Source organism: Callithrix jacchus, chromosome 21 (assembly GCF_049354715.1).
Source record: "Callithrix jacchus isolate 240 chromosome 21, calJac240_pri, whole genome shotgun sequence".
NCBI classification, from domain to species: Eukaryota; Metazoa; Chordata; class Mammalia; order Primates; family Cebidae; genus Callithrix; species Callithrix jacchus.
The window spans coordinates 34384452-34397405 of NC_133522.1; the positions used below are offsets into that span (position 1 = coordinate 34384452).

Consider the following 12954-nt stretch of genomic DNA (forward strand, 5'->3'; position numbering starts at 1 on the left):
GCATATGTGTGTGTGTGTGTGTGTGTGTGTGTGTGTGTGCGCGTGCACGAATGCATGCATAACTAGCATATATAAATCCAACTTTATCTTATTTCATTAAGTAAAAGAACACCAAACACTCTGAACAAGTGACAGAGATTGGCAGAATGAATTAAAAATACGATCCAACTATATGTTGTCTATAAAAATACACTTACGATTCAAAAATAGGTAGGTGGAAAGTTAAAAAGGTGAAAAAATTATATCACAAAAATAAAAACCAAAAGAGAACTGAAATGGTGATACTAATGTCAAGCAAAGAAGACTTTAAAAAATAATAATATGAAAAAAGACGTATGTTTTAGAATAATAAAAGGGTCAATCCTTCAGAAAGACATAACAATTATAAACATATATGCATCTAACAACAGAGTCCCAAAGTACGTGGAGGCAAATTGACAATACTACATAGCCAAGTCAACAAGAATATACATATACCTGAGATATATCATAATATATTTTTACCAGAAGAAGCAATGTAAAATAATGCTATATTTTTATCCTATGAAAAATGTGAGGACACTGGGCACATATACAACATGATTAAATAGGAGAAATTCAGGACCAAGCAAATAGACACATAAAATAGGTCATCAGTAGTCAGGATGTCTTATAGATTCATTTATTTGTCCATTATACTCAAACACTGATTTGACAACTTTTATAAGCATTCTGCTAAATAAAGACTGCATATTGAGTTCTGATAAAACAGACATGGCCCTAAGCTCATGGCATTCTGATTTGTTTTTAACTATTGTGTTTTAACCACTGCCTTGGTCTGAATGTCTTTGTTACCTCTAAAAATGTACATTGAAACTTAGCTTCCAATTCAATAATATTGAGAGATGGAGCTTAATAGAAGGTGCTTCAATCAGAATGGGTCTGCCCTCATGAATTAAATAATGCTGCTATTGAAAGGACTTGTGCAAATGCATTCTGCCTCTTTTGCTATTTTGCCATGTGTAGAACAGCATTTGTTCCCTTTTATGCCTTTCTCCTATGAAAAGTCACAGTGAGAAGTCTCTCACAACACACCTGTGGCTTGATCTTGGCCTGTCCAACCTCCAGAAATGTGAGAAATAAATTTCTGTTTTTTATAAATTGCCAAGTCACAGGTATTTTGTTATAACAGCACCAAAAGGACTTAGATAACCACATATTACCATAATAAGCTACACTGACATTTTAAAACTAAAATTCTTATTTAAAAAAAATTATAGATTCACTGAAGTTGAAAATAATAATAGAAACACTCCATGTACCCTTTGTCCATATTCCTGTAATAATAACATCTTGCAAGACTGTAGTTTCATATCATAACCAGAATTTGACATTGACACAAGTAAGATGCCAAATATTTTCTTTACCACAATGATTTCTGATGGTGCCTCTTTATGGCCACACCCACTTATCACTGCCATTTTGCAACTCATGACAATCACTAATATGTTCTCTGTTGTTATACATTTTACTATTTCAAAAATATTATATAAGTGTACCACATCTGTATGTAGCCATTTTGGATTAATTTTGTATATATAGAGATTCTCTTATAAATAAACATGTCCTTTTTTCTTGCTACTTTCAAAATTCTTTGTTTTTGACTTCTTACAATCCGATTGTTATGTGTCTCAGTGTGGACAGTTTGGGTTTCATCTATTTAGAGTCTTCTTATAGCCCTGGATAAAGATGATCATCTTCTTCCTCAGATTTGAGGAGTTTTTAGCCAATACTTTGAATAGGCTTTCTGATCTTTCTTCTTTTTCTCTGAGGACTTTCCTAATGCATACATTTAGACGATGTTCCTTAAATCTTTCAAACTTGTTTCGCTATATTTCATTGTTATATTTTTGTTCCTCTGACTATTAATATCCAATTATCTGTCCTCAAATTTGCTGAGCTTTTATTCTGTTTGATATAGTCTGTTTTTGAACCACTCTAGTGAAGTTTTTCATTCATTTATTATGTTAAATGTCATGATTTCGATTGGAACTCTTTTATTTTATATCCCTTTAATGAAATTTTCACTTTATTAATGCATTGTTCTCTCAGTCTCAGTGGGCATCTTAATTACTGGGTTTTTTTTAGATTAATTCTATGTCAGGTAAATTACATAACTACATTTCATTAGGGTCAGTTTCTACAGACGTATCTTGTTCCCTTGTTCCTTCTTGTTTGTTTATTTATTTATTTATTTTTGAGTATCATTTGACTAGTTATTTGTTTTACTTGATTCTCTGTGTTGGTGTCTGTGCTTTAGACACAGCAGGCAACTGTTCCAGTCTTACAGACTGACATCATTCTGAAGAAGACACTTATAAATGAGCATAACCAGAGATTCTGGGAGCCTCTATCTATTCTTTCCCTCCACAGGAAGAGACAGGCAGCTGTGCTTATTGTCAGCTCACTCTTTGCTGGGCCAGAGAGAAGCTATAATATCTATCAGCCCAAGCCACCATCCTCCATTCTTCCCAAGGCAAGTTGATTTTGCTGGCCTCAGCACAGCTTTAATACTAGCTAGGCAGATGCTAATTTTTTGGTAATCCCTGGAGACTCTTGGGTACTGAGCACAGGGATTAACCCTCTCTCCATATAGAAACTGAGAGAGCTGGGATTACATTTTTGCCTTTTGCTCTATGCTGAGAAGTGGGGATGGGATCAATGGTGTCTACCATCCAGCACCACTGCCTCTTTTCTCCCCCAAATGGATAGACTGCATAGAACCTGTCAGAGCTCCAAAACTGGGAATACATAAGTCAGTTCTCTGGGGAATCCACTCAAAACAGTTGGGGTGCTGAACACTTGAATCAACACCTTCCTTCCCTAAGATGAATCTGGAAGCTAAAGTGTCTCTTCTTGATCGTGTGGTGCTACAGTGGGGTCACAATCTCCAGTGAAACAATGTCCCAGATATCCCTACCAGCTTTGGTAACTGTGGTTTCACGTTCTCCCAAGGTGCAGGAGCCTTTAATTAGTTTCGGATTTCTCACAAAGGAAATTAACCTGTAAATTGTTTCCGAATCAGTGTTTGTGGAAGAAAGGAGGGTCTAGGGCTGAGTTTAATATTGAGGTGGAGGAAGAAAGGATGGTTGAGATTGAAGAACTACCTATTAGACACTATGCTTATTACCTGGATGATGAAATAATCTGCACACCAAGCCCCTGTGATATGCAATTTACCTACAGAACAAACCTGCACATGTTCTCCTGATCTAAAAGAAACATTACTGGGATTTTGGTAGAGATCTTACTTAAGCTGTATATCAATATAGGGAGAACTGGTATCTTCACTATGTGGAGTTCCACAAACACATGAGCCTATGAATCCATGAAACAGAATATGTCTCTCCATTTATTTAGATATTCACTGATTTTTTTCATCAGTGTTTTCTATTTTTTAGCATGTAAGTCTTATAGATGTTTTGTTCCGTTTATAAATAAGTATTTCATTTCATTTTTTGAGCAGTTGTAATGGCACTGTATTCTTAATCCAAGTTTTTATTGCTAATATGCAGAAATATAATTAATTTGTCTTTTTAAATTTTATAACTTTGAACTCCTATTTTAGTTCTCTGAGATTTTGGTCTTTTTTATAGGATGGGGGAGGATTACTTGGGATTTTCCATGTAGACCATGACCATCATGTAATTTGTAAATAAGAAGGATTTTATTTATTCTTTTCCTATCTGCATGCCTATTATTTTCTTTGCTTGTTTTATTGTGTTAGCTAGATTTTCCAGCACTATGTGGGATACTGATGGTGAAAATGAACATCCTTGTCGGTTTCTAATTTTAGGTGTCAAAAATGTAGTATTTTGCCATTAAATATGATATTATATGTAAGCTATTTGTAGATATTCTTTAGCAAATGTAGAATTTCCCTCTACTGTTATGTTTCTGAAAGTTATTATGAGTGGGTGTTCTCTAAGTAGTTAAAAAAAAGATCCATTTATGTAATTTTGAAAATAGGGAAATATATGAAGTCAAAGTCAATCTCAAAACTTCTTTGTGGAGATGGTAAGTAAAATTAAAGAATTAAAGATCCATTACTATGCTACAAATCTACTTAAAATTTCTTAATCATTGCTGTTTCTGAGCTCCTTTGGATAATCTGTTAATGTGTGGTACCCTGGCTCACGGCAAGGCATGACTTAAATTACATGCAAAAAGACCTTAAAGGTATTTATTCAGGTAACAGATACTCACTTTGTAATGAGAAACAGGTTTAATACAATGATGACTTGTTCCCAAAGAATAATCTGAATATCAGAATTTGAAGCTTAAGTTAATCCTACATTTTATTGCTAAAATGGATTTTTTTTTCTTTTTTAGAAGAAACTAAAACATATTAATATGCAACTTCACACCCAAAGAAATGGGAAACTTTGCTTTCCTGACAATGTCCACTAATTAAAAATGACTGTGTTGGCACTTTAAAAGTATCTCTTTGCAGACTGAACACTTGGTTTGGGTAAGAGCTTGGCAAACCAAAAGCATGTGGCCGTTCTCTTTTTCATGGTTGTACCCATGTCATCAGAATTTCAAAATTATGAAGCAGGTCTCTGAGTAGGGTAAATGAGACGCCACTTTCGGTTTTCTAAACCACAGAGATTCAAGGGAGGGGCCCTGGAGCACATACTCACAGACCAGTAAGTGATATAGAGGCCTGAAAAACAGAGCCAAATTCTATACAATAAAGACCAAATATCAAAAACAGTTTACAATACCAAAGCAGGTTAAACCTAATGTCAAGAAACGCTTTCAGTAATACTGATAACTTTTTATTCCACTAATCATAATTCGTTAAGACTGAACTAAAGCAGAAAACCCTACATTTAATTTGTCCCCAGAGAAATATTATGTGGTTTCAAAACCATAGCTATAAGAAGAGGAAATTCATTTGATGTTTCCATCAGTTTATTATTCAAGTTCAGTCTATTACTACCCACTTTACATTTTTAAATACCAGCATGTCTTAATAGTAGGAGCGCTGGACTCAGAGTAACAAGTTACACGTTTGAGGTCTTACTACCACTGACACCACAATGCATTACAATTTTTCTGAGTCTCGCTTTCCTTATTTGTAAATTAAAACAGTAAAAATAGCTGCTCTGAGTAACTCACAGCGTAGCTCTAAGGAACAAAAGAAAGAAAATACTTATAAAGAAGAATTCATACCAAAGTGGTAATGAAACCCTTAAACAGCAAAACTCCAAGTGGATGTAGCTGGAGACTGAACTAGCACAAAAGAGCGAGAGGAGACATTTGTTAGCGCACATGAAGGGGAGTAATATGTGAAATGATATCTTTATTCTAGATAAATTTCCTCAAGAAGCATTCACCTTGGAAGATGTTCTTATTAAAACACCCAGGATCATTTTGGTATGGCATGTGCATGCATGCACACATACATATGCACACATACAAACACAGATACACACACACACATTGGCCTGCATTTATTGAATACTAATTAAATACTAATTTAATGTTTGCTCTGTGTTTGTCACTGTGCTCAGAACTAGAGACAGAGGAGTAAGTAATTCAGAATTAATCCCTCCTTTCACAGAGCATATGTTCTGGTAAGGAAGATTACAATATTTTTTCCAAGTGTGCAATGAAAACATGATATGTTGTCGAAATGAGAACTATGGTGGTATAAATATTATTTAGACATGAATATATTTGTGTCTACATACACTGATATTTTAAACTTCTAGCCCCCATTTCCATACTATTAGAAAATGTTTAATAGTAATTAACTTGATATTTCAATATTTGAACTCCAAGGTAACCAGGAGGAAATGTGTCTCAGCTAGAAAAGGAAAGAGTTTTACCCAAAGACAGCCAAAAGGACTTTGTGCTCTCTTCTGGTGAGACAGTTAGTTAGTATCTGTTCAGTTATAAGGCAGAAACATGATTTTGCTATGTCGTTATGAATGTCAGGTTGACAAGGGGTAGACTATGGCAGCTTCTATAAAATGTCGATTTAGTTAAACTAAAACTAGGTCTTCCATAATTCTATTTTCTATGTATTTCTGTTTTAGGGTGAGCCAAAAGAGAAACTGCGTAAGACTGGAATGACAAATGTGAAACAATGGCTATACTCTCTACAGGTCATTGTAGGGTACCAGGTTCCTCTGTAGCTCGCACACATTGTTATACTGACCTGCTAGGTATGCGGAAGCAGCCAGACCTACAGCTCTTTCAGATCCTGCTAGAGCTTCAGGTTAATTGTTGCTCCCAGGTACAGAATAGCTAGCTGTTCCTAACACAGAACACTCATATCATCAAGATTGGAGGAGGTAAGATTCAGACACTGTTTCCAGTTTCTCCTTATGGATTCCAATTTGTCCTTGCTGTGTCTCCTACTCCATGCCTAACATTTTTTATGAACTACCAGCCTTGACTATCTATAGCAACTTCAGACCCACTGCCAGATGCAGTCACAACAGCCTTCCGTGGACTTCTTTCCCAGCTCCCAATAATATATGTTTTGATTCCAATAATGTTCTTTCTTCTATGGTGACTATGCTTCACTGATTGAAATCAGAAAGCCACAAGCTCAGCTAAATTAGGACATAGACTTTAGTACGAAGATCTCCAGGCAAAAGAACAGGAGATTTGAGATTAAGTGCAGATAAAGAATAGGTTTACATGACAGAAAGAAGATTTAAAATCAAGGATATGATCAAACCTGAAAGAAAATAAAAGAAATCAATCATGAACTCCAAGTAAAACAAACATCTGCATAAGCAATTATGGTCCACATATCAAGCTACTCCTCCAAATTAGAATAGGAAGCCAGTAACCTTTTAGAGGAAAAATGGACTGGATTTTAGGCAACAGAATGAGTAAAAAGATAGATGATATTGGGGACACAACAAAGAAAACCTATGTTTCCTTTTCTAACAAAAAAAAAAAAAAACAAATCAAAATAAAAGCACTTAGAAACTCTAGAACGAACCAAGAAAAAAACAGCCATGGTAAAAACATGAAGGAAGTTAAAATGGGTCAAGATTTTGAGAACATGGAGGAGAGTCAGGAAGGATAACGGATTGGATCATTGTCCAGTGAATGTCAATGGGGTTGTCTCAGTGGTGCTGTGGAACAGAAGACATAATTCCGTCATCCACTGGACACTGTTGTGTTAATAAATTACCAACTTAATTGTAATTTATTGTTTTCAAGTTTTAGACTCACATTGCATAATGTCTATAAGACCATAGTATTAACACTAAACAGAATATTAGTGGAATCAACACTGAGAAAATTAACTGAGTAGAGTTGTAAAAAAAAGAACAAGGACATCATTTGATGTGCTTCACTTGCTACAAACTTGAGAAAAAAATCATCTCAATAAAATATAACATGATGCTTTGCTGAGTTAAGTATGAGTTAGAGTTAGGAAAATCATACCGTTTAATTATACTGTAAGCCATAAAACAATTTAGCATACAGCATAAAACATTGCTTTTCTGTTTCCTGAAAACGCTATTTCTCTGAACCTGACTCAGAGAATCTTATTAACTGAATGATTGTGTGCCTCCCAAAATTTATGTGTTGAAGCTCTAATCCCTAGTATGGCTGTCTTTAGAGATGGAGTCTCTAAAGAAATAATTAGGCTTAAATGAAGTCAGAAGGGTAGGTCCCTAACCCAATATGGCTAACTTCCTTATGAGAAGAGATGTTAGGGAGGTCTCCCTGCACCAAGGAAAAGCCATATGAGGACACAGAAAGAAGGGACTATCTAGAAACCAGAAAGAGACCCTTTCCATAACCTCTGTGTGGGACTCCTAAGTCTCCAGAACAATGAAAAAAATACATTTTTGTTGTTTAAGCCATCTAGTCTACAGTATTTTGTTATGGCAGCCAAGGTGACTAAGCCAGAGACCAACAGTGAGGTTAAAGAAGAGGTGAGGAGAAGCTAAATTCCTCATGTTTCTAGTTCAATCGTATTAGCTTCATATTTATTTGCTTTATATTGCTGTTTATTGTATTTGATATCAGATGTTCCCTGATGAAAGAAAAAAAGAGTTTTAAACTATCATCTATTACCCCTGAAGAAATAGAACGTCAAAAGCATCTAAATGCTAAATAACGTATGTTTCCTACTCAAATATTACTGGTTTTCCTTCATGCCACCATTTTTATGCATTGTTTGATATTTTATTTTAAAATACATTTTAAATTGCTGGAAAGTTTTTAAATATTTGCATAAAACTCACTTACACTCATAGCTATATTAAACAAGTATTAACATTTTGCCAAAATTTCTCACATATACTGTATTTCCTTCCTCTTCCCCTTTCCTCTATCTCTACGCATATGAAATAATACAGACATAGAAATCTCAACCTTTGAGAGCAAATGCAGCTATCATACTTCCTTATCTCCTAAATACTTTAACAGGGATTGCACCAAAACAAAGACCTTCTCTCTTGAATTACCTTCACAACATTTTTTGAGCTTTCTTTCTTTTTTCTCTCTGTACTTCTTGCCCATATGTGTCTTGATTGCATGCTTATTTTTTTCATATTCATAATTACATACCAGTATTCTGAATTAGATAAGCTAGATAGAATAGAGAAGGACTGGTGTTTCTTTTTTTTTTTTTTTTTTAGAAGCACACTAAAATAGTTAATTTTATTTGTTCAAGAACTCATACTGCAAGCATTATACCAGGCATAGGCTTTGATTCTGTGAGCTCAAATTCACGTGTTGAAGAAGATCAGAACAAACTGTGATCCATGCACGTGAGTGAAAACTAAAGGGGCAGAGTTAATCACATTGTAGTTTTTAAATTACAGCCCCACTCAGTAGTCACAGGTCTTTTAGGTCTTTCTGGATATCCCACAGGGTATCCGCACTTTTCTTGAGCTGAACAACCTCATCAACCTTTAGCTTCTGATTAATAATGCAGGTTAATCCCTGGGCATTGAGGATACATGGAAGGCTCAGAAAGACTTCCCTCTCAATGCCATACATCCCTTTGACCATTGTTGATACAAGATAAATCTTAGGTAGATTTTTCAACATGGATTCAATAAGATCAGCCACACTTAATCCGATAGTCCTGTTGGCATATCCTTTTGATGACTTCGTAGGCACTTTCAACCACCATCTTATGCACTTCCTTCCAATTTTCGCTATCATTGTCAGTTCCCATTTCTGAATTCCATTCCTGTAAAAAAAACATCTGCCACATTAATGTCACTCTACACAGCCACACTTGAGTCTCCATGTTCTCCCAAAATCCATCCGTGGCAGCTGCTGGGATGAATGTCCAGTTTTTCAGCCTTAAGGTAGCAAAATCTATCAGAATACAGATTATATCCACTTTTAATCACACGGTATTTGGATAATACACTTAGTTTTCAGGTTACATCTGTAAGAATGTCCACTGGGTTGGAAACTACAATTATGATGCAATCAGGACTGTACTTGATGATCTTAGTAATAATGAATTTGAAGACATTAACGTTTCTCTGCACCATATTGAGACGACTCTCCCCTTCTTGCTGATGGACTCCTGCAGTTGCCACTACAATCTTAAAACTGGCAGTCACAGAATAATCTCTATCTGCCACAATTTTAGGCATCTAAAGAAATAAGCTCCCATGCTGCAGATCCATCATTTGTCCTGTAAGCTTATCTTCCAAAACATCCACAAGAGCAAGTTCATCAGCCAGAGACTTTCCCAGAATGCTGATAGCACATGCCATACCAACATGTCCCAACACTCACTACAGTGATAGAGTGTTTGGGACTGTTGCCTCTTCTTCCGCAACTGGTGCAATGAGATTTTCCTTAAGAATTGTCATTTTGCACAGGAGAGAGAAGGGTCTAGAGACTGCTGTAACAGTTGTGTTGAGAAGACGATGCCAGCTGCGTGTGTCTCCTCTGGTGCCAGCTCTGCTGAGAAGGACCTGTGTTTCCAGAAGAAACTGTTGAATTTAGTTGCCATGGTGGATTATTAAAATGGTTTTTATGTAAATTCAAGCTGAAATAAACATGCATGATCTTCTCCATTTAGAATTGTACAAAAAGCTGTGTACATTGTCTGCTTTGAGGTGAAACAATAGTCTTGTGCATTGTCATGTCAGACACAAATAACTATTCTATTTTCTTTGTTTTGCCTTCTAGTCCCTCATGAAAGACATCCAAAAACTGATCTTCACTGAAAAACAACACTAAAATCACGCAGAAGATTGTTTTTGGCAAAACATATTGAACTGATAAAACACTAATTAGTATATTTGAGTTCAGGCCTCAGGACATTTTCTTCAAATGTTTTCATTTTTATTATAATTTATAATGTACCTCTCTTTTATTTTGAAATACATGCTTGTTTTGGAGGAAAACTCTGGCAATATACCAAGGAATAAGTTATATCTCAATGACTTAAAGAGTGTTTGCTAAGGATCTTTGGTGACCATTTTTCTTCCTTACAACTATAAAATCTAACAAACGTAATTCATCAAGATGTTTAGTCTTAAACAGAGATGTTATAGTTTTGAACTGGATTAAATTTTGAAAGTAGCTTTACATATCTTGAGACTTTTTGGTAATTATAAATCAAAATAAAACATCCATAATACATAAAATTCTGTTTATTTCATCTCTTAAATGTCTGTGGTCTACTGAACTGTTATGGGTATTGGAACACCAACTGTACACACATTTACTCATGGATAAAATGGGAAGCTGAGAATTTTTGAGTTGCACAATTAGGATGTAAGGAGGTTCTTCAAATACTTCGTAATAGTCAGAGGTTGAAGAATGCATACTCTCTCAAAAAGAAAGAAGAAATAAAGTTCATTTATCTTTCAAACTAAATTGACAGGCTACTAGCATAAGTCAAATTGTGTCATGTTAATTATTGATCTGTAGGATAGTAGAGATTCTGTTAGAAAACTTAATGTGAGAACATGATACTCTTACTCATGCCTGCAGTAACATTGGTGTTACCCTGGCCAACTCTTCCCTTTCTCATCAGAAATCATTTTCCCATCAGCCACTGATGAGAAATTCTGCTAATGACATATTCCTTTGTGTAAAACCCACACATGAATGAGATCATGACTTTTATGCAATCAGTATGAGTGACCATAGAAGAGGCTTGCAATAAATGCTGTTTAAATGTTTCTGAATATGGAAAAAAGAGACAAAAGTTAGTACGGGCTTGTGGGCTTCATGATTGGTGTTTCTGCCTTATAAAATTATTATTGTGAAGCTACCCTAACATAAAGGGAATACAAAAACGACCACATTGCATAGAACATGGTATACCCTCAGTAAATTTGAGCTCCTTTTCCCCTCACACATGTCCTTTACATCTCCCACACCAAAGTGGCCAAATGGGACGTTGTTCTGTATAAATACATAACCTCTTATACATACAAAAGAAATGAGCCTGGTATGGTGGCTCACACTTGTAATCCCAGAACTTTGAAAGGCCAAGACTGAAAAATCCCTTGAGCCCAGGTGTTTGAGAATAGACTGGGAAACATAGGGAGTCACCATCTTCTCTCTTTAAAAAAAAATAAAAATTAGTCAGGCATGGTGGCATGCACCTGTAGTTCCAGTGATTCAGATGGCTGAGGTGGGAGGACCGCTTAAGCCCAGATTGAGGCTCAAGTGAACTGTCACAGCACCACTGCACTCCAGCCTGAGTGACAGAGCAAGACCTCATCTCAAAAGAGAGGAAAAAAAATCAGCTGCCACTTTTCTATATATGACTGTCCACATACAGTTCTCATATATCGATTACTCTAAATCTAGCTTTCAGATATTCTGACTTTGTTGTTGAATATAAATTGTGCATTGGCAAATCTAAGTCCATTTTTCAAAGTACATACAGTTTTATTTCTTAAGACAATATCTGATTATTGACAAATTCGAGCAAACCCATTATTTCTGTCTCATGTGGCTGAGGATGAGGGGCTGGGATTGAGGAGTGGAATTCCCCCCACACCAGAGCATTTGACAGTATTTGTGAACAAAGACCAATGTCAAATGCAAGGACCTTTCTCTCCACGTGGTCTACAAAGGACCCACCAACGCACCTGAAATTCTCTTGCTCGTGTGGGACACTAGAAGCTGCTGTCCTTTTTCCTACTTCAAAATCCCCTCAACCTGTTTCCTCCGGGATAAAGGTGGAACTGCCATAATGGTAAGAAGCAAAGAAGCTGTCAAAAGTAATCTCCTCTTCATGTAAGAAAGTGATCAAAACAGGCCCAAACTCACTAATCAGGCTGCAGGGTAGAGGTGGATACACATGCTATCTTTCTGTTATCCTGCTCTGTGTAAAGTAGGTAACCTGTTGCTGACAGTAAGACATTTGGAGCTGCCCTCACTCCCTTTGCCCATTGGAGAGGCTGGAGCTCAAGGGAGCAGCTGTTCACTGAGAAAGAATAAATGTCCCACTGGATTTCCCCAGGAATCAGTGATTGGTATGTTGATCCCCTCCACTGAAGCTGACTCCTGGTACACCCAGGTGCTCTCATTCACCCAATGGATGGCCCAGTCCTGAGGGACACTACCTTCTTCCACTCCAAAATTAAGAATGTAATAGCATTTTTCAGATCTCAGAAATTTAACTCTCTTTAGAGTCTCTAAGTCTATTTTTCTACTTACAGACATTATACTTCTAATTGAATTTTTATAAACACCCACTATTAATTGAAATAGGGGCTGTCTATAGTTGTTTAATCGTTCACCAATTTTTTGGAATTCTGTTAATCCTAAAGTTTCCAACAATCTCGGCTACAATATAAAAATGCTTATTTTGCAGGTGGCAGTGTCTAATAAAGAACCTAATAATTTAGCACTTTGAGATAAATTCAATAAAATATTATTGTGTTATATCCACTAGAATAATTTTATTATAGTTACATTAATTCCTAAATACTG

General features: G+C 35.9%; 1 pseudogene; it reads right to left on the reverse strand.

The window, feature by feature from the left end:
- Positions 1–645: 645 nt before the first annotated feature.
- LOC144580704 (L-lactate dehydrogenase B chain-like) lies at positions 646–12522 on the reverse strand (annotated as a pseudogene).
- Between the last annotated feature and the right edge of the window lie 432 nt (positions 12523–12954).